The 24,752-nt window shown below is 43.7% G+C and overlaps 1 long non-coding RNA gene across 1 annotated transcript in view; it reads right to left on the bottom strand.

Moving 5' to 3' along the window:
- Positions 1–23,849, bottom strand: part of LOC129050680 (uncharacterized) — a 35,108-nt gene extending 11,259 nt beyond the window's left edge. The window contains exon 1 of the long non-coding RNA XR_008514390.1: positions 22,664–23,849. This is a non-coding gene — a long non-coding RNA (uncharacterized LOC129050680). The remainder of the gene's footprint in view (positions 1–22,663) is intronic.
- Positions 23,850–24,752: the final 903 nt, after the last annotated feature.

The raw sequence follows: 24,752 nt of genomic DNA, 5'->3' as shown, positions 1-24,752 counted from the left end.
ATGATTAGAATGAAAGAGATCCTGAGCAAGAAAGAGCAGATATTGTGTGATTCTGTGTGTCAGGGTTTCAGCTGTGACACTGCTGACATTTCGGCTCAGCAATTTCTCTGTTGTATGTGTGGGGGTTCCCTGTGCATTTTAGGATGTTGAGCGGCATCCCTGGATCCCTGGACTCACTGGATGGAGTAACACAACTCCCCCCCAAGTACAGACAACCCCCAGTGTCTCCAGATATTGCCTAATGTCCCCAGGGGGCAAAATAGCCCCATCTGAGAACTGCTGCTTTCATAAAGTACAATGTCAGGTGAAATAGGTGGAGGCTGTTTGTAGTCAGGGGTTAGTAGAGATGGAAGAGACCCCAGGAATATCCTGGAAGGGGCTGTAATATTTTGTTTCTTGAATTGGGTGTCGGTAATATGGAGATGTTCCGTTTTTTTTTTGTTTTGTTTTGTTTTTTTTTTGAGGCAGGATCTTGCTCTGTCACCCAGGCTGGAGCACAGTGGCACCGTCATGGCTCACTGCAGCCTCTGCCTCCTGGGCTCAAGCAGTCCTCCCACCTCAGCCCTCCCAAGTAGCTGGAACTACAGGCATGTGCCACCACTGTTGCCTAATTTTTGTATTTATTTATTTTTTTGTAGAGAGGGGGGTCTCTCTATGTTGCCCAGCCTGGTCTCGAGCTCCAGGGCTCAAGCAATCTGCTCACCTCGGCCTCCCAAAGTGCAGGGATGACAGGCATGAGCCACTGTGCCTGGCCAGTATGTTCAGTTTGTAAGAAAAGTACTGTGCTGACCTCTTCTTTGTGCACATTTCTTTAAGTAATAGTTCAATAAATCATTTAGAATAATTGGTCATAATAGGAGTGATTTGTAGAGTGATTGGCATGAAAGCTGATCACCTTAAGTTGAACTACTCTGAAATGAGCACCAGGGGCCACCAAGAGTAGCCCTTCAAGGCATCATAGCCAAGGAGAAGAGTGTGTTGTGTACATCTCTGCATAAAGGATTTGCTGGTTACATGGAAGGATGAAGCCTCCTTCTGAGGACAGAGGCAGCAAGGCAAGTGGAAGCCCAAAGCATTCAGCTTTCTATATGGACTTTGCTAAAATCTTGTGGATGACTCATGCTCTTAACATACACCCATGTACATATTGTCCATATAAACAATAATTCTGTAACAGGGTCCACACATACGGGTTTTTTTTTCTTTTGAGACAGTCTTGCTTTATTGCCCAGGCTAGAGTACAGTGGCATAATCTTGACTCACTGCAACCTCCACCTCCTGGGTTCAAGCAATGCTTGTGCCTCAGCCCCCCGAGTAGCTGGGACTACAGGTGCATATCAACATGCCTGGCTAATTTTTGTATTTTTAGTAGAGACAGGGTTTTATCACGTTGGCCAGGCTGGTCTCAAACTCCTGGCCTCAAGTGATCTGCCCACCTCAGCCTCCTAAAGTGTTGGGATTGCAGGTGTGAGCCACTGCGCTTGGGCCCACACGTAAGGTTTGAGTTCAGATAGAGAAACTCTGGCAGGACTGAGGGATTTGGCCACAGTCTCTGGGAAATATGCACAATTTCTGGAATCTTCTCTACTTCCAGAGTTCCCACTTTCTATCTGTCTCCTATTTATTCCACAAACTTGTATGGAACCACAGTGCGTCTAGAACTTGCCAGGTGTGGAGGATAAAAAGATGACTGAGGTTGGACAAGGTGACTCATTCCTGTAATCCCAGCCCTTTGGGAGGCCAAGACAGGCGGATCACTTGAGGTCAGGAGTTTGAGCACAGCCTGGCCAACATGATGAAACGTCTGTACTAAAAATTCAAAAATCAGCTGGGCATGGTGGCACGCACATGTAGTCCCAGCTACTTGGGAAGCTGAGGCCGGAGAATCGCTTGAATCCAGGAGGCAGATGTTGCAGTGAGCTGAGATCACACTGCTGCATTCCAGCCTGGGAGACAGACCGAGATTCCATGTCAAAAAAAAAAACGATTACTGAGATACAGACTCCATCAGAGTTGACTCTAACACAAATTTGGTAAGAGCCCAAGGTCTGGCTGGGCAAGCACCTTGATCGGCTTCATCCTGCAGCCTCTACTAGAATGAAGATCACTTTTTTCTTTACCCATGAAAATGTTTTGTGCTTTATACCAACAAGTGCAATTTGTGTTAATTCTACAAAATTTGCCGTATAACTATGCCTCTGTATTCTTAGCATTTTTCTTTTGAGAGATTTTTTCAGCACATCATCTTTGGACTATGTGGAATTGGAAATTTACTTAGAGTCGGAATTGGAAATTTACTTAGAGTCAACAACAAGTACAGGAAAGTCAGTTGTTAGTCAAGAGTTAGGTTTTCAAGACAGTGGATAAAATAAAAAATCTAGTATAGTCAAGATTATACGTGCAACTCCCCTCATCATTCATAAAGCTTAGCAGTCAGTCTTACCGTGGCTCACCAGGTCCAATCCACATTTCTTCTGCCACGATTGAAGCAGAGGGTGATTTTTTTATGAGCAACTGATGAAGTCACTTAGAGGCCATTTGCAGTGGGAGCCATGTGTACTAGAGACCAATCAATGTGCCCTCATGGCAGCATTTCTGCCTCTCTCCCTCTTTGTTCTTGCCAAGTACCCATAGTTCATTTTCCGTAGATTAAAAGAGCCCAAGTTGGGCCTATACCTAGGAGTACAATTGCTGGGTCATTTGGCAAGTCGATGTAGAATTGTTTGGGAAGTTGTCAAACTGTTTCTCACAGTGGCTACACCATTTTAATTCCTACCAGCAGTGTATGAAATTTCTAGTTTCTCTGCATCCTCACCAACACTTGTTATTTTCTGTATTTTTTTTTTTTTTTTTGAGATGAAGTCTTGCTCTGTCACCCAGGCTGGAGTGCAGTAGCACAAGATTGGCTCACTGCAACCTCTCCCTCCCAGGTTCAAGTTACTCTCCTGCCTCAGCCTCCCGAGTAGCTGGGATTATAGGCACCTGCCACCAGGCCTGGCTAATTTTTGTATTTTTTAGTAGAGACAGGGTTTCACCATGTTGACCAGGCTGGTCTCGAACTCCTCACCTTGTGATCTGCCCACATCGGCCTCCCAAAGTGCTGCAATTATAGGCTTGAGCCACTGCGCCCGGTCTCTTTGCAGTATATTTTTAAATCAGGTAGTGTGAGGCTTCTAGCTTTGTTCTTTTTGCTCAGTATTGCTTTGGCTATTTGGGGTCTTCTGTGGTTCCATGTGAATTTCAGGGGTTTTTTTTCCTGTTTCTGTGAAGAATATAATTGATAGGGATTATACTGAATCTCTAGATTGCTTCGGGTAGTATTGTCATTTTAACAGTATTAGTTATTCCAACCCACGAACATGAGATGCCTTTCCATTTGTTTGTGTCCTTCTCAATTTATTTTATCAGTGTTTTGTGCTTTTCATTGTAGAGGTTTTTTGGGGTTTTTTCCCCCATCCTTGGTTAAGTTTATTCCTAGATATTTTATTTTTGTAGCTATTGTAAATAGAATTTCTTCCTTGATTTCTATTTTAGCTGGTTTGTTACTGGTATATAGAAACATTACTTTTTGTCTGTTGGTTTTGTGTCCTGAAGCTTTACTGAATTATACATCCGTTTTTTAATTTTTTTTTTTATTTTTTATTTTTTGTCTTTTGAGATAGAGTCTCACGCTGTTGCCCAGGCTGGAGTGCAGTGGTGCAATCTTGGCTCACTGCAACCTCCACCTCTCGGGTTCAAGCGATTCTCCTGCTTCAGCCTCCCAAGTAGCTGGGATTATAGGCACCTAACACCATGCCTGGCTAATTGTATTTTTAGTAGAGACAGGGTTTCACCTTGTTGGCCTGGCTGATCTCAAACTCCCAACCTCAAGTGATCCACCCACCTTGGCCTCCCAAAGTGCTGGGATTACAGGCATGAGCTACCACTCCCAGCCTAATTTATCCATTTTAAGAGTTTTTTGGTGGAGTCTTTAGGTTTTTGTGTTTACAAGTATAAGATTATGTCATCTGCAAAGTGAGACAATTTGACTTCCTCTTGTCCATCTTGGATGCCTTTTATTTCTTTATCTTGTCTGATTACTCCGGCTTGGATGTCCCATACTGTGTTGAATAAGAGTGGGGAAAGTGGGCATCGTTGTCTTGTTCCAGTTCTTAGAGGAAAGTCTTTTCAATTTTTCCCAGTGAGTAGGATGTTACCTGTAGATCTGTTATATATGCCTTTTCTTATGTTGAAGTGTTCCTTCTATGCCTAATTTGTTGAGAGTTTTCATCATGAAGGAATGGTAAGTTTTACTGAGTGATTTTTCTGCATCTGCTGAGATGATCAGATAGTTTTTGCCTTTCATCTTGTTGATGTGATGTATCACATGTATTGATTTGTGTATGTTGAGCCATCTTTGCATTGCTGGGATAAATCCCACTTAATCATGGTATATTATCTTTTTCATTCATCATTAGATTTGGCTTGGTAGTATTATGCTGAGAATTTTTCCATCTATGTTCATTAGGAATATTGACCTGTAGTTTTCTCTTTTTGTTGTGACCTTGTCTTCATCGGATATCAGGGTAATGCTGGCCTTATACAATGAGTTAGGAAGAATTCCCTCCTCTTCAATTTTTGGGAATAGTTTGAGAAGAATTGGTGTTTGTTTTTCTTTATAAGTTGGGTAGAAATCAGCATAAAAGCCTAGTCTAGGGCCTTTCTCTTTTGGGAGACTTTTTGTTACTGATTCAAACCTGCTATTCATTTTGGGTCAGTTCAGGTTTTCTGTTTCTTCCTAGTTCAATCTTGGTAGGCTGTGTATGTCTGGGAATTTATCCCTTTCCTCTAGGTTTTCCAATTTGTTAGCATATGGTTCTTCATAGTAGCCTCTAATGATCCTTTTTGTTTCTTTGGTAACAGTTGTAATGTCTCCTTTTTCATTTCTGATTGTATTTATTTGGATCTCCTTTTTTTTTTTTTTTTTTTGTTTGGTTAGCCTCACTAGTGGTTTATCAATTTTGCTTAACTTTTCAAAAAACCAACTTTTATCTTGTTGATTCTTTGCATTTCTTTTTTATCTCTGTTGCATTTGGTTCTGCTATGTTATTTATTATTTTTTCTTTCTACCAATTTTGTGTTTGGTTTGTTCTTGCTTTTTGAGTTCCTTGAGGTGCATCATTAGGTTGTTAATCTGAAATCTTTCTACTTTTTTTGGTGTAGGCATTTATTGCTATAAACTTTCTTCCTAGTACTGCTTTTGCTGTATCCCATAGGTTTTGCAAGATGTGTTTCCATTTTCTGTTTAAAAAACATTTTTGATGTCCATCTTAATTTCTTCATTGACCCAATGATCATTCAATAGCATGTTTAATGTCCATGTATTTGTACAGTTTCCAAATTTCTTCTTCTTATTGATTTCAAGTTTTATTCCATTATGGTCTGAGAAGATACTTGATATGATTTTAATTTTTAAAATTTTGTTGAGCCTTTTTCTGTGTCCTAACATATGGTCTACCCTGGAGAATGTTCCATGTGTTGATGAGATGATTGCATATTCTGCTGCTGCTGGATGAAATATTCTGAAAATATCTGTTAGGTCCATTTGGTCTAAAGTGCAGCTTAAATCTAATGTTTCTTTGTTGATTTTATGTCTAGATGAACTATCCAATGCTGAGAGTAGGATATTGAAGTTCTCAACTATCATTGTATTGGACTCTATCTCTCCCTGTAGATTTAATAATATTTGCTATGTGTTCTGGATGCGCTTGTGTTGGTTGCATGCATATTTAGAATTGTTATACTTTGTTGTGAATTGATCTCTTTATTACCATATAATGACCTTCTTTCTCCTTTTTACAGTTTTTTGCTTAAAGTCTGTTTTATCTGATGTAAGTTTAGCTACTCCTGATTACTTTTGATTTCTGTTTGTGTGGTATATCTTTTTCAGTCCCTTCACTTTCAGTCTGTGTGTGTCTTTACAAGTGAAGTGAGTTTCTTGTAGACGATGTTGGGTCATTTTTTATCCATTAGCCCTGTCTCTATCTTTTAGGTAGGTAATTTAAACCATATTCGAAGTTATTATTGATAGGTGAGGACTTATTCCTGTCATTTTGTTCATTGTTTTCTGGTTATTTTGTATATCCTTTTGATATGGTTTGGCTGTGTCCCCACTCAGATCTCATCTTGAATTCCCATGTGTTGTGGGAGGGACCCAGTGGGAAGTAGTTGAATCATGGAGGCAGGTATTTCCCATGCTATTCTTTTGATAGTGAGTAAGTCTCAGGAGATCTGATGGTTTTAGAAGGAGGAGTTTCCCTGCTCTAGCTCTCTCTTTGCCTGTTGCCATCCCTGTAAGATGTGACTTGCCTCTCCTTGACTTCTGCAACGATTTTGAAGCCTCCCCAGCAATGTAGAACTGTAAGTCCATTAAACCTTTCTTTTGTAAATTTCCCAGTCTTGAATGTGTCTTTATCAGCTGTGTGAAAATGGACCAATACAGTAAATTAGTACCAGAAGTGGGGTGTTGCTAAAAGATACCTGAATATGTGGAAGTGACTTTGGAACTGGGAAACAGGCAGAGGTTGGAACAGTTTGGAGGGCTCAGAAGGAGACAGGAAAATGTGGGAAAATTTTGGAAGAGATTTCCTAGAGACTTGCCCAACATGCTGATGGTTATATTGACAATAAAGTCTAGGATTAGGTTGTCTCAGATGGAAATGAGGAACTTGTTGGGAACTGGCACAATGGTGACTCCTGTTATGTTTTAGTAAAGAGACTGGTGGCCTTTTGCCCCTGCTGTAGAGATTTGTGGAATTTTGAACTTGAGAGAGATGATTTAGGGTATCTGGCAGAAGAAATTTCTAAGCAGCAAAGCATTCAAGAGATGACTTGGGTGCTGTTAAAGGCCCTCAGTTTTATAAGGGAAGCAGAGCATGAAAGTTTGGAAAATTCACAGCCTGACAATGCAATAGAAAAGAAAATCCCATTTTCTCAAGAAAAATTCGATCTGGCTGCAGAAGTTTAAGTAACGAGGAGTCAAATGTGAATCCCCAAGACAATGGCGAAAATGTCTCCAGGGCATGTCACAGGTCTTCATGGCAGCCCCTCCCATCAAAGGCCCAGAGGCCTAGGAAGAAAAGATGGTTTTGTGGGCTGGACCCAGGGCCCCTCTGCTGTGAGGAGCCGAGGGTCCCTGAGTCCTAGCCACTCCAGTTGCAGCTAAAAGGAGCCAAGGTGCAACGTGGGCTGTGGCTTCAGGGGGTGCAAGCCCCAAGCCTTAGCAGCTTCCACATAGTGTTGAGCCTATAGGTGCACAGAAGTCAAAAATGAGATTTGGGAACTGCTGCCTAGATTTCAGAAGATGTATGGAAATGCCTAGATGTCCAGGCAGGAGATTGCTGCAGGGGTAGAGCACTCATGGAGAACCTCTACTAGGGGAGGGCGGAAGGGAAATGTGGGGGCAGAGCCCCCCCCAGAGTCCCTACTGCAGCGCCACCTAGTGGAGCTGTGAGAAGAGGGCCACCATCCTCCAGACCCCGGAATAGTGGATTCACTGACAGCTTGCACTGTGTGCCTGGAAAAGCTGCAGAGACTCAATGCCAGCCCATGAAAGGAGCCAGGAGGGGGTTTATACCCTACAAAGCCACAGGAGTGGAGCTGTGGCCTTTTTTCTCCCAAGGCCATGGGAGCCCACCTCTTACATCAGCATGACCTGCATGTGAGACATGGAGTCAAAAGAGATCATTTTGGAGCTTTGAGATTTGACTGCCCCACTGGATTTTGGGCTTGCATGGGGCCTGTAGCCCCTTTGTTTTGGCAATTTTCTGCCATTTGGAATGACTGTGTTTACCTAATGCCTATACCCCCATTGTATCTAGGAAGTAACTAACTTGTTTTTTATTTTACATGCTCATAGACAGAAGGGATTTGCCTTGTCTCACATGAGACTTTGGACTGTGGATTTTTGAGTTAATGCTGAACTTAGTGAAGACTTTGGGGGACTGTTGGTAAGGCATGATTGGTTTTGAAATGTGAGGATATGAGATTTGGGAAGGGACAGGGGCAGAATGCTATGGTTTGGTTGTGTCCCCACCCAAATCTCATCTTGAATTCCCACATATTGTGGGAGGGACTTGGTGGGAAGTAATTGAGTCATGGGGGCAGGTCTTTCCCACGCTGTTTTCATGATAGTGAATACGTCTCACAAGGTCTGATGGTTTTAAAAAGGGTAGTTTCTCTGCAGAAGTTCTCTCTTTGCCTGCTGCCATCCATGTGTGACATGACATGCTTTTTCCTGCCTTCCGACGTGATTGTAAGGCTTCCTCAGTTATGTGGAAGTGTAAGTCCATTAAACCTCTTTCTTTTGTAAATTGCCCAGTCTCAGTCAGGTATGTCTTTATCAGCAGTGTGAAAACAGACTAATACACCATTGTTCCTTTTTTCTCTCATTATTTATGGTTGCAGTTTGGTGGTTTTCTTTAGAGGTGATGTTTGAATCCTTTCTTCTTTGTGTGTCTGCGCTACCAGTGAGTTTTATACTTTCATGTATTTTCATGATGGTAGATATTGTTCTTTTGCTTCCCAATGTAGGACTCCCTTAAGCATTTCTTGTAGGACCACAACAAACAAGACACAAACAAACAGTCTTTTGCTTATCTGGGAAATACTTTTTTCTCTTTTATTATTATTATTTTTTTTTAGCAATGGAGTCTCACTCTCTCACCCAGGCTGGAGTACAGTGGCATGATCATAGCTCACTGCAGCCTTGAACTCCTGGGCTCAAATGAACCTCCTGCCTCAGCCTTCTGAGTCTCTGGAATTGCAGATGTGAGCCACTGTGCCAGGCTCCTTCATGTGTGAAGGATAGCTTTGCTGGGTATAGTATTTTTGGCTTTTTTTTTTTTTTTTTTTTTACTTGTAGTATACATCCCCTTTTCTCCTAGCCTGTAAGGTTTCTGCTGAGAAATCCCCTGTTAGCCTGATAGAGATTCTCTTATAAGTGACTTGATGCTTTTCTCTTGCTATTTTTCGCATTTCCTCTTTGTCTTTTGACAATTTTACCATAATGTGCCTTGCAGAAGACCTTTTTGAGTTGCATCAATTTGGTAATCTTTGAGCTTCCTGTATTTGGAAGCTTTCAGGAAGTTTTCAGTTATTATTTCATTAAATAGGTTTTCTATGCCTTTACCCATCTCACTTCCATCCAGAACTCCCAGAATTTCAGTTTTTGGTCACCTATGTGTCCCATATGTCATGTAGCCTTGTTTCATTCTTTTTTCTTTTTGTCTGACTGGATTATTTTAAAAGACTAGTCTTCAGGTTCAGAAATTCTTTGTTTTGCTTGATCTAGTCTATTGTTAAAACTGTCAATTATCTTCTGTATTTCTTTCAACGATTTCTTCTCTTCCACGATTTGTGTTCAGTTCTTTGTTATGCTGTCTCTCTCTGTTGAATTTCTCATTCAGATCATGAATTGATTTCCTGATTTTTTTGTATTCATTATCTGTGTTCTCTTGTATCTCCCTGAGTTTCTTTAATAACATTATTCTGAATTTTTTTCAGGCATTTCATAGATTTTCTTTTCATTGGAATCTGTTGCTGGAGAATTATTGTGTTTCTTTGGAGATGTCATGTTTCCTTTTTCATATTTCTTCCTTCCTTATGTGACTATCTGTGCCTCTGACATAACAGTCATTTCTTCCAATTTTATGGATTGGCTTTTATATGGGAAAGACCTTTTCTTATAGCTGTGTCTACAATGTTCATTGGATATCACACTTTAGCTTTGATTCTGGGTGGGTACAGTGGTATATTCTGCATATGATTCCTTCAGATGTAATTGGCATGAGTGGTGTCTATGAGTCATTCAGTGGCTTAGACTGCAGTGGGTTTTTTTGGGGGTTTTTGTGTGTGTGTGTGTGGTTGTTGAGATGGAGTCTAGCTCTGTCAACAGGCTGGAGTGCAGTGACACAATCTCAGCTCACTGCAACCTCTGCCTCCTGGGTTCAAGCAATTCTCCTGCCTCAGCCTCCTGAGTAGCTGGGACTATAGGCAAGTGCAACCATGCCCAGCTAATTTTTGTTTTTAGTAGAGACGGAGTTTCACCATGTTGGCCAGGCTGGTCTTGAACTCCTAACCTCATGATCTACCTGCGTCGGCCTCTCAAAGTGCTGGGATTACAGGCGTGAGCCACCATGCCTGGCCAGACTGCAGTTGTTATTGGAGGCTGTAGTGAGGCTTTGCTGAGGATGGGCATGCCAGAAAGTCTTGTCTTTCAGCATCAGTGGTAGTGGTGGTGGAACAGGTGTGTCAATACTAGGGACCATGGGCAGTGTGTGCGGGCACTGATGATAGCCTGTCTGTATGGGCCAATCCCTGGGCCTCCAGGTGGCTTCTTTGGTTGCTGGCAGTGGCACCACTGGGCTCCTGGGTGGTGTGTGTGGCAGTCTGATCTCTAGTTCTCCAGGTGATGTGTGCAGGTTCTGGTGGTGGGTAGGCAGGCGTTTCCTCAGGCCTCTCAGTAGTAAGTGTGAGCACTAGCTCTGGAGGCAGGATGAGTCAATCTGCAGGCCCCCAGATGGTACATTCAGGCACCAGCATATTCCTATGCATTTCTAGAAAAAAGTATTTTTCAGAAAACCTGAGCATATGTCCTATTAACACAACTTACCCTCATCAGCTCTGCATGAGAAGAAGGGGGAATTCCCTCAGTAGAACAGTCAGAATGGAATCACAGACTTGTTTTGAGCCAGTCACTCGTAAGGGGGGGTAGGCTAAAATGATAAGCTCAGAATCTAAACCTTAGACTAGGGAATGGCAAACTTTTTCCATAAAGAGGCAAACGGTAATATTTTAGGCTTTTGGTCTAGATAACCTCTGTTGCAGTGACGCAGTGGTGCCATTGTAGCCTAAAAGCATATGTAGACAATGCATAAATCAATGGACCTGGTTTTATTCCAATAAAACTTAATTTATACAGTCAGAGGGCCAAATTTAGCCCATGGTCTATAGTTTGCCAACCCTGTTTAGACCAGTCACAATTTATTCCCTGGGGCTGGGCCAACATTTTCTTAAAAAAAAAAAAAAGAAAGCAACCCACTGTCAGAATAAAATAGGGTTTCTATTTAAAAAGAAGAAGAGGCTGGGTGTGGTGGCTCATGCCTATAATCCTAGCACTTTGGGAGGATGAGGCAGGAGGACTGCTTGAGGTCAGGAGCTTGAAACCAACTTGGGCAATATAGTGAGACACTGTCTTGCAAAGAATAAAAAAATTAACCAGGCATGCTGGCACATGTCTGTAGTCTTAGCTACATAGGAGGCTGAAGGGGAAGATCACTTGAGCCCAGGATTTTGAGGTTACAGTGAGCTCTGACTGTACCACTTGTATTCTAGCCAAGGCAAAGAGGGAGACCCCAAAAACAAACAAAAAACAGAAACAAAAGTTGGTTGGGGCGGTTTGGAAAAGAAAGTATTTCTGAATTTCTGGGTAGGTAACTGGTAGTGTCAGGCCAAACTAGCCCTACGGTCTTATCCATTAGAAATAAAGGCAACTAGGAGATCTCCATCTAGCTATTAAAAATTGGTTAAATTCTACAGAGATAAAGGACGGTGACCGTTTTATCTGTTAGTTGTTGTCAAAAAATGTTGCATAACAAATCACTCCAAATCTCAGTGGCTTAATACAACAGTCGTTTATTTTCATGGATCTATGGGTCAGCTGAGGATTGGTTAATCTGACATGAGCATGTCTGGGAAGCTTGACTTTGCTGTTGGTGTCTCTTATCTTCTGATGGAAGCAGCAGTCTGGCCTGGGCTTGTTCTCATGGTGATAGCAAGAGTGAGCGAGCACAAATGAATGCACGCTTTCCAAGTTTTTGGTCATGCAGATTAAAATTCCAGTGACCAAAGCTAGACACATGACTAAACCCAACATTAGGGGCTGGAGAAATATACTCCGATTCTTCAGTGGGAGGAACTCCAGAGACAAATGGCAGAGTCTTGGATACAGGGAGGACATGGATCCATTAATGTACCTTCATCAACCGCAACCCTCTAACCACCAATACAATTAAATAAGTATTTGTTGAATGCACTTGTGCCTGAATGCTTCTGGCTGCAGCCGAGGCAATGGGGGCCTGACTGGGGAGGGACCATAGCAGGGACTTGATGTCCTGCAGGTCTGCATGTAATTGTGTACGGCCGACTCCACATTGGTCATGGCTGACTTGCTTTGTCCTGTGTCCCCAAGGGGTAACGATTGGCTGATTTCATTTCTGAACAGTTTTGACTAAGTTGTTTTCAGGAGTCCAGGAAGCAAATCAGTTGTAGATTTGAATTTTGCAGGGGGTCAGAATTGTTGAATATATATATAGTCTTTTACATGCTGATAATTATTTCCATACCACAAAGGCGGCCAGCTATTAGGAGGCTGCTGTTAAATTCCTTTGCCCTGTGAACTCATGAGCTGTGTCTATGTGGGGGGCACTCACTTGTTACAGCTGTTTCCCTTCATAATAACATCAGCCAACATTCTAAATAAATGCAGGAAATCAAATAGTCTTCCCCAGACAGGTACTTTGCCCTTCTAAAGTGAATTACACATTGTAAAATAAAACACAGTCACATTAAAAAAACAAAAGGTCTTTGTGTCAGGTTGGTCTGGCTTCAGCAAAGATAATATTTGCCTCCAGAGTAGAAGATCCTTGTAATCCACGGTATTGCATATGGCAGCCCCACATCTTGTTTCCTTTTCTTTTTTGTTTTTAACTAAAAGAGTTGACAATTTTATTTTCACATTTCCCAATACAAATGAAAACTGCATCTTATTTGGTCCCACTTCTCCCCTCCAAAACTATTGTCTTTGATAGGTTAAGGGGGCAAGTCTTCATTATGCTGTTAAGAAAAGCCAGCATCACAGCGGCATGATCTCCTGGTGAAGGGAGCAGGTAAATATAAAACTCATACAGGCCGGCCCAGTGGCTCAGGCCTGTAATCCCAGCACTTTGGGAGGCTGAGGCAAGCGGGTCACGAGGTCAGGAGATTGAGACCATCCCGGCTAACATGGTGAAACCCTGTCTCTACTAAAATAAAAAAAAATTAGCCAGGCATGGTGCACACGCCTGTAGTCCCAGCTACTCAGGAGGCTGAGGCAGGGGAATCACTTGAACCCAGGAAGTGGAGGTTTCAGTGAGCTGAGATCATGCCACTGCCCTCCAGCCTGGGCAACAGAGGAAGACTCTGTCTCAAAAACAAAACAAAAAAAACACATAAACAATAACAACAAAAAAACAACACTGATGTAATGAGGCCTCCCCTCTATCCTTATCTGTCTGGTCGAGTCATTCTGGGCTGACTGGGCACCATCATGAGACGGGCAGGAGGTCTCTTCATTGGGCACCCAGGCATCATGGGCATGTGGCCTCCCATTGGCGGCCTCATTCCAGGAGCAGGTCCCACTGGCGTCATCCCAGGAGGAGGAGGGCCTATCATTGGCATGATGGGAAGGTCCCCCATATGGCGTGCTACCATCATACTGAGATGTGTGAGAAGTGTCAAATACACATTAGATTGTGAAGCGTTAATATAAAAAGACAACAAAGTATTTTGTTAATGTTAAAATATTTTATACATGTAGACCTGGTATTTTGGATAGATTTCCTTAAATCTGTGATATTATTCCAATTACCTTCACTTCTTTTGTTTTACCTTTTAAAATGTGGTTACTACAAAATGCAAAATATGTGGCTGGCATCATATTTCATCACATTTAGTGTAGACCCTGAGGGTCTAGGGGAGTTGTGAGCCTTAAGTTGAGGGTGACCCAGGTTAGCGTGAATTGCTCTGAAAGAGTAGCAAAGGGCATAAAGAGAATGTATAAATGCAGAGAGGGAGCTCAGTCTCACAGGGTGAGGAAAGGCTTTCTTTCTTACACAGTCTGGCACTTCTTCAAAAGCTTAAATGCAGAGTTCTATGACCCAGCACTTCCACTCCAGTTTATGAAAGAAATGAAAATATATGTCCGTGCAGAAACTTGCACACAAATGCTCATAGCAGCATTATTCATAATAGCGCCAAAGTGAAAACAACACAAGTGCTTGTCTACTGATGAGTGGAGAAATAGAACATGGTTTGACCATGCAATGGAATATTATTCAGTCATCAAAAGGAATGAAGTACTAACACGTGCTACAACATGGATGAATCATGAGAATATTATGCTAAGTGGAAGAAACCAGTCACAAAACGTCACATATTATAAGATTTCATTTATATGAAATGTCCAGAACACGCAAATCTATGAAGACAGAAACCCTGTCTCTACTAAAAATACAAAATTAGATGGGCGTGGTGGCACATGCCTGTAATCCCAGCTACTCAGGAGGCAGGAGAATTGCTTGAACCCGTGAGGTGGAGGTTGCTGTCAGCCGAGATTGTGCCACTGCACTCCAGCCTGTGACAGAGACTCTATCTTAAAAAAGTAGATTGTCAGGGCTTAGTGGGAAGAGGAAGTGGCAGGTACCTGCTAATGGATACAGGGTTTCTTCTTGGGGTGATGAAAATGTTTTAAAATTGATGATGGTTGTTGCCAAGGTCTGTGAATGCACTGAAACCATTGATTTCTTCACTTTAAATGGGCACATCATATGGTACCTGAATTATATTTTAATAGTTACATTAAAAAAGTAAAATCTTCCTTGAAGAGATGACACTTCAGGAGAGGCCTAGGGGGTGGGATGAGTTCGCTAGGTGGAGAAATAAGGGACAGCATTTCAGGGTGAGGAACAACATAGTGAAGTCCCTGAGGTTGATGGGCATAGAGCAGATTTAAGAGACTTTTTTTTTTTTGAGACAGAATTTCGCTCTTGACGCCCAGGCTGGAGTGGAGTGGTGTGATCTTGGCTCACTGCAACCTCTGCCTCCTGACTTCAAGCAATTTTCCTGCCTCAGTCTCCCGAGTAGCTGGGATTACAGGCGCCCTCCCCCACACCTGGCTAATTTTTGGATATTTAGTAGAGATGAGGTTTCACCATGTTGACCAGGCTGGTCTCGAACTCCTGATCTCACGTAATCAACCCGCCTCAACATCCCAAAGTGCGGGGATTACAGGCGTGAGCCACTGTGCTCAGCCAGATTTAAGGGACTTTCAAGAAGTTTGTGTGGCTGAAGCCTGCAGGGCAAGCGAGAGAATCAGGAAATGAGGCTGGAGAAAGAGAGGGGCTAGGTCGTGGAGAGTCTCACATTAGGGTGTGGAAACTTCACACGAGTGGTCCCACCTTGGGCATCCCACGTAACTACTCTGTGTCCCAGCTTCCCCACTGGTGAAATCAAGGGCTGATGTAGGGATGGACTGAGATAGTGTGTGCTCAGTAAAGGTGAGCTTTTATCATCGTTTATTGTTTGTTTGTTTGTTTTGAGATGGAGTCTCACTCTGTCGCCTGGGCTGGAGTACAGTGGCGCGATCTCGGCTCACTGCAACCTCCGCCTCCTGGGTTCACGCCATTCTCCTGCCTCAGCCTCCCGAGTAGCTGGGACTACAGGCACCCGCCACCACGCCTGGCTAATTTTTTTATATTTTTGGTAGAGACGGGGTTTCACCGTGCTAGCGAGAATGGTCTGGATCTCCTAACGTCGTGGTCCACCCGCCTCGGCCTCCCAAAGTGCTGGGATTACAGGCGTGAGCCCCCGCGCCCGGCTGAGCTTTTATCATTGTTAACCCACAGAGCAGTGGGAGCCATTGAAAGTGACTGATCAGTTTGGATGCACCTTCTGAAGTGATTGCTTTTGTCCCTGTGAGGAGTGCAGATTGTCACAGGGCCAGGGGAAGACAGAGGCCAGTCAGGAGGCATTTGCAAACAGCTGGAGGTGATGGTGGCTTGCTTTATGGTGGTGTCAGGAGAGTGGCTGAGCAGTGAACGGATCTGAGAAAGATTTAGGAGGTAAAACCCACGTGACTTGGTCACTGAATGTGGGTTGGGTGGGCTGGAGGGAAGGTAAGAAAGAATGAGAAGAAAAACATACTCAAGTGGGCCCTCCAGCTTAAGGTTACTTGAGGTCCCTTTGTGAAGAGGAATGTTTGTGTTTATGATGAAGATGTCCAAACTTTCAAAGGCCATTTGTAGTACTTTTTTTTCTTTTTAACAGCCAACAACTCCTCCTTCCCTGTGCCCTAAACATATGAATTTTCTTTGCCCTAATTTATCACAGAGGGATGGACGTTCATTTGCTTTAATGAGAAATGCAGAATTCCATTCAGAAAGCATATTAAATTAATCTGGATTGCTGTGAGGGAGTTAAATCTGTTTAGATGTGCACCAGTGTTACTTTAATAGTTTGGTCTAAACCCATTTCTGGCCTGCGGTTGCAGGAGGTTGACTCCCAGCTTGTTTTCATTGGAAAGATCCCAGCAACAAGCACATTTGGCATTTCCAGCCAGACCCACTTTGTCAGCGAAGGAAAAGTTGAGGAGTGCCTCTCTTGTTTTCCCCCAAATCATTTGGCAGAAATGTGGCTGGGAGCTTCACTGCTGATTTTTTCAGTTTTAATATTGCTGTGGAAAGCCTGTACCAACACTCAGCCATGTTATTAATCCACAGCTCCAGTCTGGGCTGTGATTTGCTTTTCCTTTGAGTAACACAACCTTATTTTCCATTAAGACTCAATGCAAATAGACACTCATGCACCATCACCATCACTCCCCCAGATTGAAAGAGGGAAGTCAATGGAGTGATTCTAGTTTGGTGTTCATATCGGAGGGTTTTATTTATTTATTTATTCTGAGACAGAATCTCTCTCTGTCACCAGGCTGGAGTGCAGTGGCACGATCTCGGCTCACTGCAACCCCTGACTCCCTGGTTCAAGCGATTCTCCTGCCTCAGCCTTCCGAGTAGCTGGGCTTACAGGCATGTGCCACCACGCCCGGCTAATTTTTTGTATTTTTAGTAGAGACGGGGTTTCACCGTGTTAGCCAGGATGGTCTTGATCTCCTAACCCCGTGATCTGTCCGTCTCGGCCTCCCAAAGTGCTAGCATTATAGGCGTGAGCCACTGCGCCTGGCCCGGAGTTGTTTTTAAAAGCACATTTCTCTCCAATTAATTCCGGGGTATCCCACTGTGAGTTGGGCAAAGGTTTGGATTTTCTGGAGGTGGAAGGTCAAACTTTAAGTACAATTTGGAGGCTGGGCACTGTGGCTCATGCCTGTAATCCCAGTACTTTGGGAGGCTGAGGTGGGTGGATCATTTGAGGCCAGAAGTTCGAGACCAACCTGGGCAACATGACGAGAACTCGTTTCTTCTAAAAATACAAAAATTAGCCAGGCGTGGTGGTACATGCCTGTCACCCCAGCTACTTGGGAGGCAGAGGCAGGAGTTATCGCTTGAACCTGGGAGGCAGAGGTGTCCTGCGTCCAAACCCCATGAGGCGTATCAGCTGGCTGAAGATAACATCGGTCACGCTGTGTTGAGATTGGGGTTGCTGTTACTACACCTCATCCCCACCCCTGCTAGGCATCCACAAATAGTCATCTTCAATGAGACAGCCCTCCTGCCCCTGGCTGCCTTATTTCATCTGCACCCAACCGTATCCATTGCTTGTCAGTGGGTCTCAACCTTGGCTGCACGTTGGAATCTCCTGGGGAGATGAGACAATACCAAGGCTCCCTCTCACTCAGCATGATGTTTCCAAGGTCCATCCACATGTAGTAGGCAACAGTACTTCCATTGTATGGATACAGCACATTTTGTTTCTTCATTCATCAACCAAATGGCCATCTTGGTTGTTGCTACCTTTTAGTTATTATATATATTACATGATTCCATTTATGTGAAAGGTCCAGAATAGGCAAATCTATAGACGCAGAAAGCAGGTAAGTGGTTGACAGGAGCTGGGGGAAAGGGGAGGGGATGGAGAGTGCTTGAGGATACAGGGTTATTTTTTGGGGGGGGCGGGGGTGTTAATGAAAATGTTTTAGAACTAGACAGAGATCATGATTGTTAAACATTGTGAATGTATTTAATGATACTGAAGTGTATGGCTTCATACAGGGACTTGTATGTTATGTGAATTTTACCCCATTAAAAAAATACTGCTAGGAGCAATGGCTCATGCCTGTAATCCCAGCATTTTGGGAGACCAAGGTGGGTGGATCACCTGAGGCTGGGAATTCCAGACCTGCCTGGACAACATGGTGAAACCCTATTTCTATGAAAAATACAAAAATTAGCCAGGCGTGGTGGTGCATGCCTGTAATCCCAGCTACTCAGGAGGCTGAGGTAGGAAAATGGGTTGAACCCGAGAGGCAGAGGTTGCAGTGAGCTGAGATCGCACCACTGCACTCCAGCCTGGGTGACAGAACAAGATTCCGTCTCAAAAAAAAAAAAAACAAAAAACCACACACACACACAAACAAAAAATACTGTTTCTGCAGAGCCTGGGTACTGGGGTTTTAAAAATCTCCCCAGCTGATTCTGACATGCAGCTGTGGTTGAGAATCTCCTTCTGGAATGAACTTGTTCATGTTTTACTTGTGTTCTTTTCTAGCCTGCCTATGCCTTTCTGTTTCCTTTCACATCTTTGGGGGGTAATTTTTACAATGCAGTGTAACAACCAGCTGCCTCAAGATGCACTGGGATCCCTCTTAACCAGGTAGTTCCCCATCTCCAACTCTGACCTGCCAAGTCAGAATCTTGTGGGTGGGGCCCAGGACTGTACATATTGAAACAGGCAGTGACCGGGGAACTATTTCTGAACACCCCTATGTTTCCCCTGTGTTTGCCCTTTCCTTTCACATTTGGACCCCTTTGTGTGCTGACCACTGGGTTGTTGCACGTGGACATAGCATAAAAAAGACAGGCCAGGAGCAGTGGCTCTTGCCTGTAATCCCAGCACTTTGAGACCAAGGTAGGCAAATCACTTGAGACCAGGAGTTCAAGATCTGCCTGGCCAACATAACAAAACCCCGTCTCTACCAAAAATACGAAATTAGCTGGGTGTGGTGATGCACGCCTTTAATCCCAGCTACTCAGGAGGCTGAGGCTTGAGAATCCCTTGAGCCCAGGAAGCAGAGACTGCAATGAGCTGAGATCGCACAATTGCACTCCAGCCTTGGTGACAGAGTGAGACTCTTAAAAAAAAAAAAAGAAGACAGAGATGGTCCTTCCTCTATGGAGCTCTCAGTAAAACAAGAAAGCTCACGATGTCCTGGCATTTGTCAGAAATACATTTGGTATATGTAGCTGGGGTCACATGCTTGACATGCCTATTGAAAGCTTCTGGGTAGGAAGAGAACAGTCATCACAGCATCACAGCCTGGCATAACTGTCTCCCAGGACAGGTCTCCCTGGGGAGACTGAGACCACAACTCTAAAATCAGAGCTTAAATCCAAGTTCTACATTTCCCTCAGTAATGTACACGATTTAAGAAAGTTTTTATATTAGTTATCTATTGCTGTACAACAATATTACTGCAAACTTTGTGAATTGAGACAGCACATAGTTATCACTACACGGTTTCTGTGGGTCAGGAATCCAGGCGTGACTCAGCTGGGTTCAGTGCAAGGCTGTAGCCATAGTGTCAGCCAGGGCTCTGTTCTCATCTGGAGGCTTGACTGGTGATTGATCTGCTTCCCGGTTCATCTGTTTGTTGGCACCATTCAGTTCCTTGCAGGCTGCGGGACTCAGGGCCCCAGTTTCTTGCTGCCCTCAGCTTCTTGCCACATAGGCCACTCATGACATGGCAGCTCGCATCTTCAAAGCCGGCAAGACAGCCAGCCTCCTAGCAAGAAAACTTAACATCCTATCTAACATAATCACTACATCCCCTCACCTCTGCCATATTCTCTTGGTTATAAGAAAGTCATAGGTCCCTTTGTCAGATGAGTAGATTGCAAAAATTTTCTCCCATTCTGTAGGTTGCCTGTTCACTCTGATGGTAGTTTCTGTTGCTGTGCAGAAGCTCTTGAGTTTAATTAGATCCCATTTCTCAATTTTGGCTTTTGTTGCCATTGCTTTTGGTGTTTTAGACATGAAGTCCTTGCCCATGCCTATGTCCTGAATGGTATTGCCTAGGTTTTCTTCTAGTTTTTATGGTTTTAGGTCTAATATTTAAGTCTTTAATCCATTCTGAATTAATTTTTGTATAAGGTGTAAGGAAGGGATCCAGTTTCAGCTTTCTCCATAAGGCTAAGCCAGTTTTCCCAGCACCATTTATTAAATAGGGAATCCTTTCCCCATTTCTTGTTTTTGTCAGGTTTGTCAAAGATCAGATAGTTGTAGATGTGTGGCATTATTTCTGAGGGCTCTGTTCCGTTCCATTGGTCTATATCTCTGTTTTTCTACCAGTACAATGCTGTTTTGGTTACTGTAGCCTTGCAGTATAGTTTGAAGTCAGCTAGCGTCATGCCTCCAGCTTTGTTCTTTTGGCTTAGTATTGACTTGGTAATGCGGGCTCTTTTTCGGTTCCATATGGACGTTAAAGTAGATTTTTCCAATTCTGTGAAGAAAGTCATTAGTAACTTGATGGGTGTGGCATTGAATCTACAAATTACCTTGGGCAGTATGGTCATTTTCACGATATTGATTCTTCCTACCCATAAGCATGGAATGTTCTTCCTTTTGTTTGTATCCTCTTTTATTTCGTTGAGCAGTGGTATGTAGTTCTCCTTGAAGAGGTCCTTCACGTCCCTTGTAAGTTGGATTCTTAGGTATTTTATACTTTGAAGCAATTGTGAATGGGAGTTCACTCATGATTTGGCTCTCTGTTTGTCTGTTATTGGTGTATAAGAATGGTTGTGATTTTTGCACATTGATTTTTTATCCTGAGACTTTGCTGAATTTTGGTATTTTTAGTAGAGATGGGGTTTGCTGAATGCAGCCCCAAGTCAAGTACCCCCTGCTTGGTCGATCGATCACAACCCTCTCACAATCACGACCCTCTCACATGGAACCCCTTAGAGTTGTGAGCCCTTAAAAGTGACAGGAATTGCTCACTTGGGGAGCTGGGTTGTTAGAGACATGTGCCATCATGCCCAGCTAATTTTTGTATTTTCAGTACAGATTTGGTTTCACTATGTTGGATGGCTAGGATAGTCTTGATACCTTGACCTCATGATCCACCCACGTCGGCCTCCCAAAGTGCTGGGATTACAGGTATGAGCCACTGCACCGGGCCCAGAGAAGCCTTTTCATACTTGCTTCTCAGCCTTCTGCATCCTACCCCACCACCATGCACTCACCGCCCGTGGGTTGTGCTCATCCCTGATCATCTCTCCCCAGGCCTGCTGTTCCTCGAGAAAGGAAATTGTAATGGGCAGAATTCTAAGACAGCCCCCAAGAGACCCACTCCCTTATATCTGCTCCTTGTATCATCTCTTCTTGAGTGTGTGCAGAGCTTGTGATTTGGCCAAGGGGAAGGAATTTTGCAAATGTGATTATGGTCACACTTGCTTTGTTAAGCACATTTGCTCACCTGACTTTGAGTTCATCCAAAGCAGGATGATCTTAGGTGGGCCAGACCTAATCAGGTGAGCCTTTTAAAGGTGAAGTTTCAGGGAGTCAACCCTTAGCCTCCAAGGAGACACAAATGGTCATGCTGGGAGCTGTCTTTGGACGTGGCAGCTCTAGGAGCTGAGGGCCTTCATTCAACAATTGCAAGAAATTGAATCCAGTCCACACACTGAATAAGCTTGGAAGAGGACACTGAGCATCCAATGAGACCCCAGCTCCAGCTGACACTCTGGTTGCAGTATTGTGACCCTGAATAGAAGACCCAGTTAAACCCTGCCCAGGCCCTTGGCTCATGAAAACAGATAACTGGGTGGTGTTTTAAGCTGCTCAGTTTGCACTGGTAAATCCACCAACAGGAAAGTAATATAGAAGTTAAATTGGCCAGATGTGGTGGCTCGTGCCTGTAATCCCAAGACTTAGAGAGGCTAAGGAGGGTGGATCACAAGGTCAAGAGATCGAGACCATCCTGGCCAACATGGTAAAACCGTGTCGCTACTAAAAATACAAAAATTAGCCAGGCATGGTGGCATTCATCTGTAGTCCCAGCTACTCAGGAGGCTGAGGCAGGAGAATCATTTGAACCCAGGAGGTAGAAGTTGCAGTGACTTGGGGCCATGCCACTGCACTCCAACCTGGGCAACAGAAAGAGACTCTGTCTCAAAAAAAAAAAAAAAAAATGAAGTTAAATGAATACTTTTGACCATTGATGGAAGTTGCTTTCATTTCCTCTTACTTAATCATCTCTATCTTAGCCCTGAAAGAGGGCTGCTTTAACCCCATTTGTAACAAGTGAGTCTGAGGCCCAGGAAAGTGACAGAATTCAGCAAAGTCCACCTTGCTACCTGGTGGCCCCAGCTAGAACTCAGCCCCAAGTCAATATACCTGAAGTCATTACAACATCCACAAAAATTTTGCCCCTCTCTCCATGCCTTCCTCTTTAGAAGCCTGTTCCTTCAGGGATAGATCCCAACCCAGTGTTACAAGGTACTGAACTCTGATTTTCACAAAATATAGTAACTACCCCCCAAAATTAATAATAGTATTTTTGAGCCGGGCACAGTGTTTCATGCCTGTAATCCCAACATTTTGGGAGGCTGTAGTGGGTGGATCATCAGATCAAGAGTTCGAGAGCATCCCAGCCAATATGGTGAAACCCCATCTCTCCTAAAAATACAAAAATTACCTGGCAGTGGTTGCAGGCGTCTGTAATCCCAGCTACTCGGGAGGCTGAGGCAGAAGAATCGCTTGAACACAGGAGGCAGAGGCTGCAGTGAGCCAAGATTGCACCACTGCACTCCAGCCTGGCAACTGAGCAAGACTCCGTCTCAAAAAAAAAAAAAAAAACCATGTTTGAGTACTTATGTGTCAACCACTGGGCTATGCCAACACCAATAGATATTATGATTATGATTATTTTTTCCATTTTATTGATGAGGAAACCGACACATAGAAAGGTAAAGGAACTTGCCAAAGGTGACGGTCACACAGCCAGAGCTGTAGAAGCAGCACAGGAATCCCAGCAAACTCACAGCCAAGCTCTGCTTTTCACCTTCACATCACATTGTCCTCAGACTAAAACCCTAACTCTGACCTTCCGAATCAAAAATCATACTCAAGGCCAGGCACAGTGGCTCACGCCTGTCATCTCAGCAGGTTGGGAGGCCGAGGCAGGTGGATTACCTGAGGTCAGGAGTTCCAGACCAGCCAGGCCAACATGGTGAAACCCTGTCTCTACTAAAAATACAAAACTTAGCCAGGCACAGTGGTGGCTCTGTAATCCCAGCACTTTGGGAGGCTGAGGCATGAAAATCACTTGAACCCAGGAGGCAGATGTTGCAGTGATCCATGATCATGCCACTGCACTCCAGCCTGGGCAAGACAGTGAGACTCTGTCTCAAAAAAAAAAAAAAATTGTGCTTAATAATATCTTGGAAGTGCACATATCTTCTGGGAAGGTTGATGGACTACAATTAGCTTCAAAACACAAATAAGTAACTGTGTTTAAATGAGGCCTTCTGTGTAACAGCTAGGGAAAATCAATGTAGCTATTCATATTTTGGTTCCCCTTCCAGGCACAGAGAAGTTGCCCATGACTCTGTGATCCGTTTTATCCAATGAATCATGAGCAGGAGCAACTTGAGTCACCTCCAGGTGGAAGTGTTAAGAGGCTCTGTGATCCACCATGTTCCCTTTCCCCTGAAGTGTGATCAAGGATACATGCAGAGATGGGGCTTTTGTCAGCCTGGATCCCTGAGTGAAAACAATGAACAGACCACCCCTCAATGCCCTAACAGCCCAGACACGCAACGTGACCAAGAGTAAGCCTCACTGTGGCCAGGCACGGTGGCTCATGCCTGTCATCCCAGCACTTTGGGAGGCCAAGGTGGGTGGATCATTTGAGGTCAGGAGTTCAAGACCAGCCTGGCTCACATGGTGAAATCCTGTCTCTACTAAAGTACAACAATTAGCCAGACAGTAGTGGCACGGGCTTGTAATCCCAGCTACTCAGAAGGCAGGAGAATCGCTTGAGTCTGAGAGGCAGAGGTTGCAGTGAGCTGAGATTGCGCCACTGCACTCTACTCTGGGTGACAGAGTGAGACCCTGTCTCAAAAACAAGCAAACAAATACCTCACTGTATGGAGCCATTGAGATTTGGGGATTGTTGTTACTGCACCAGAACCCAAATCATCCTGACCACTAGACTGTCCTAACTAGGGTTTCTTACCAAAAGTAAAGGCATTTTTTAAGTTCGTGACATTTAAACAAAAGAGCAAATACCAATATCTGCCACTTTGTCAGGCTAACAAACCCAAACAAAGCCAACAGCCAGAAGTTAAAAGAAACAGATCATTAGGTTGAAAACAGAACTGTCAAAACAGGCACAATTGACTTCATTTAGTGATTGCAAAGAACATCAGGAAAGACACAGGTTGGTCATATCATTTATCACATGCTTCATTGCACATGTTTGACTAAGAAAAACACAAAGTATTTAAGCTCATCTGTAGTTCAAGGTGCCTATCAGTGTATTTATCCATTCATCCTGATTTATTTATTGAGCAACTCTTTTGTGCCAGGCACTGTGTTGGGTGGTGGTAATGCAGTAATGGAGATGGCAGGCATGGCTCTGCCCTCCAGGAGTTTCTAGGATATGGAGGGAGACAAACAAAAAAGAAGTAAATCCATGAAAGAATTATTGGTGGACCCTGTCCCCAATATTTCAATGTAGGTTCTTTCCATTTTCCATAAGGGTCAGCCAGCTGAGAAATAAA

This window comes from Pongo abelii, chromosome 18 (assembly GCF_028885655.2).
Source record: "Pongo abelii isolate AG06213 chromosome 18, NHGRI_mPonAbe1-v2.0_pri, whole genome shotgun sequence".
In the NCBI taxonomy this organism is placed as follows: domain Eukaryota; kingdom Metazoa; phylum Chordata; class Mammalia; order Primates; family Hominidae; genus Pongo; species Pongo abelii.
Note: the sequence above shows the minus strand (reverse complement) of the source record. Positions and strands in the feature narration are given on the sequence as shown.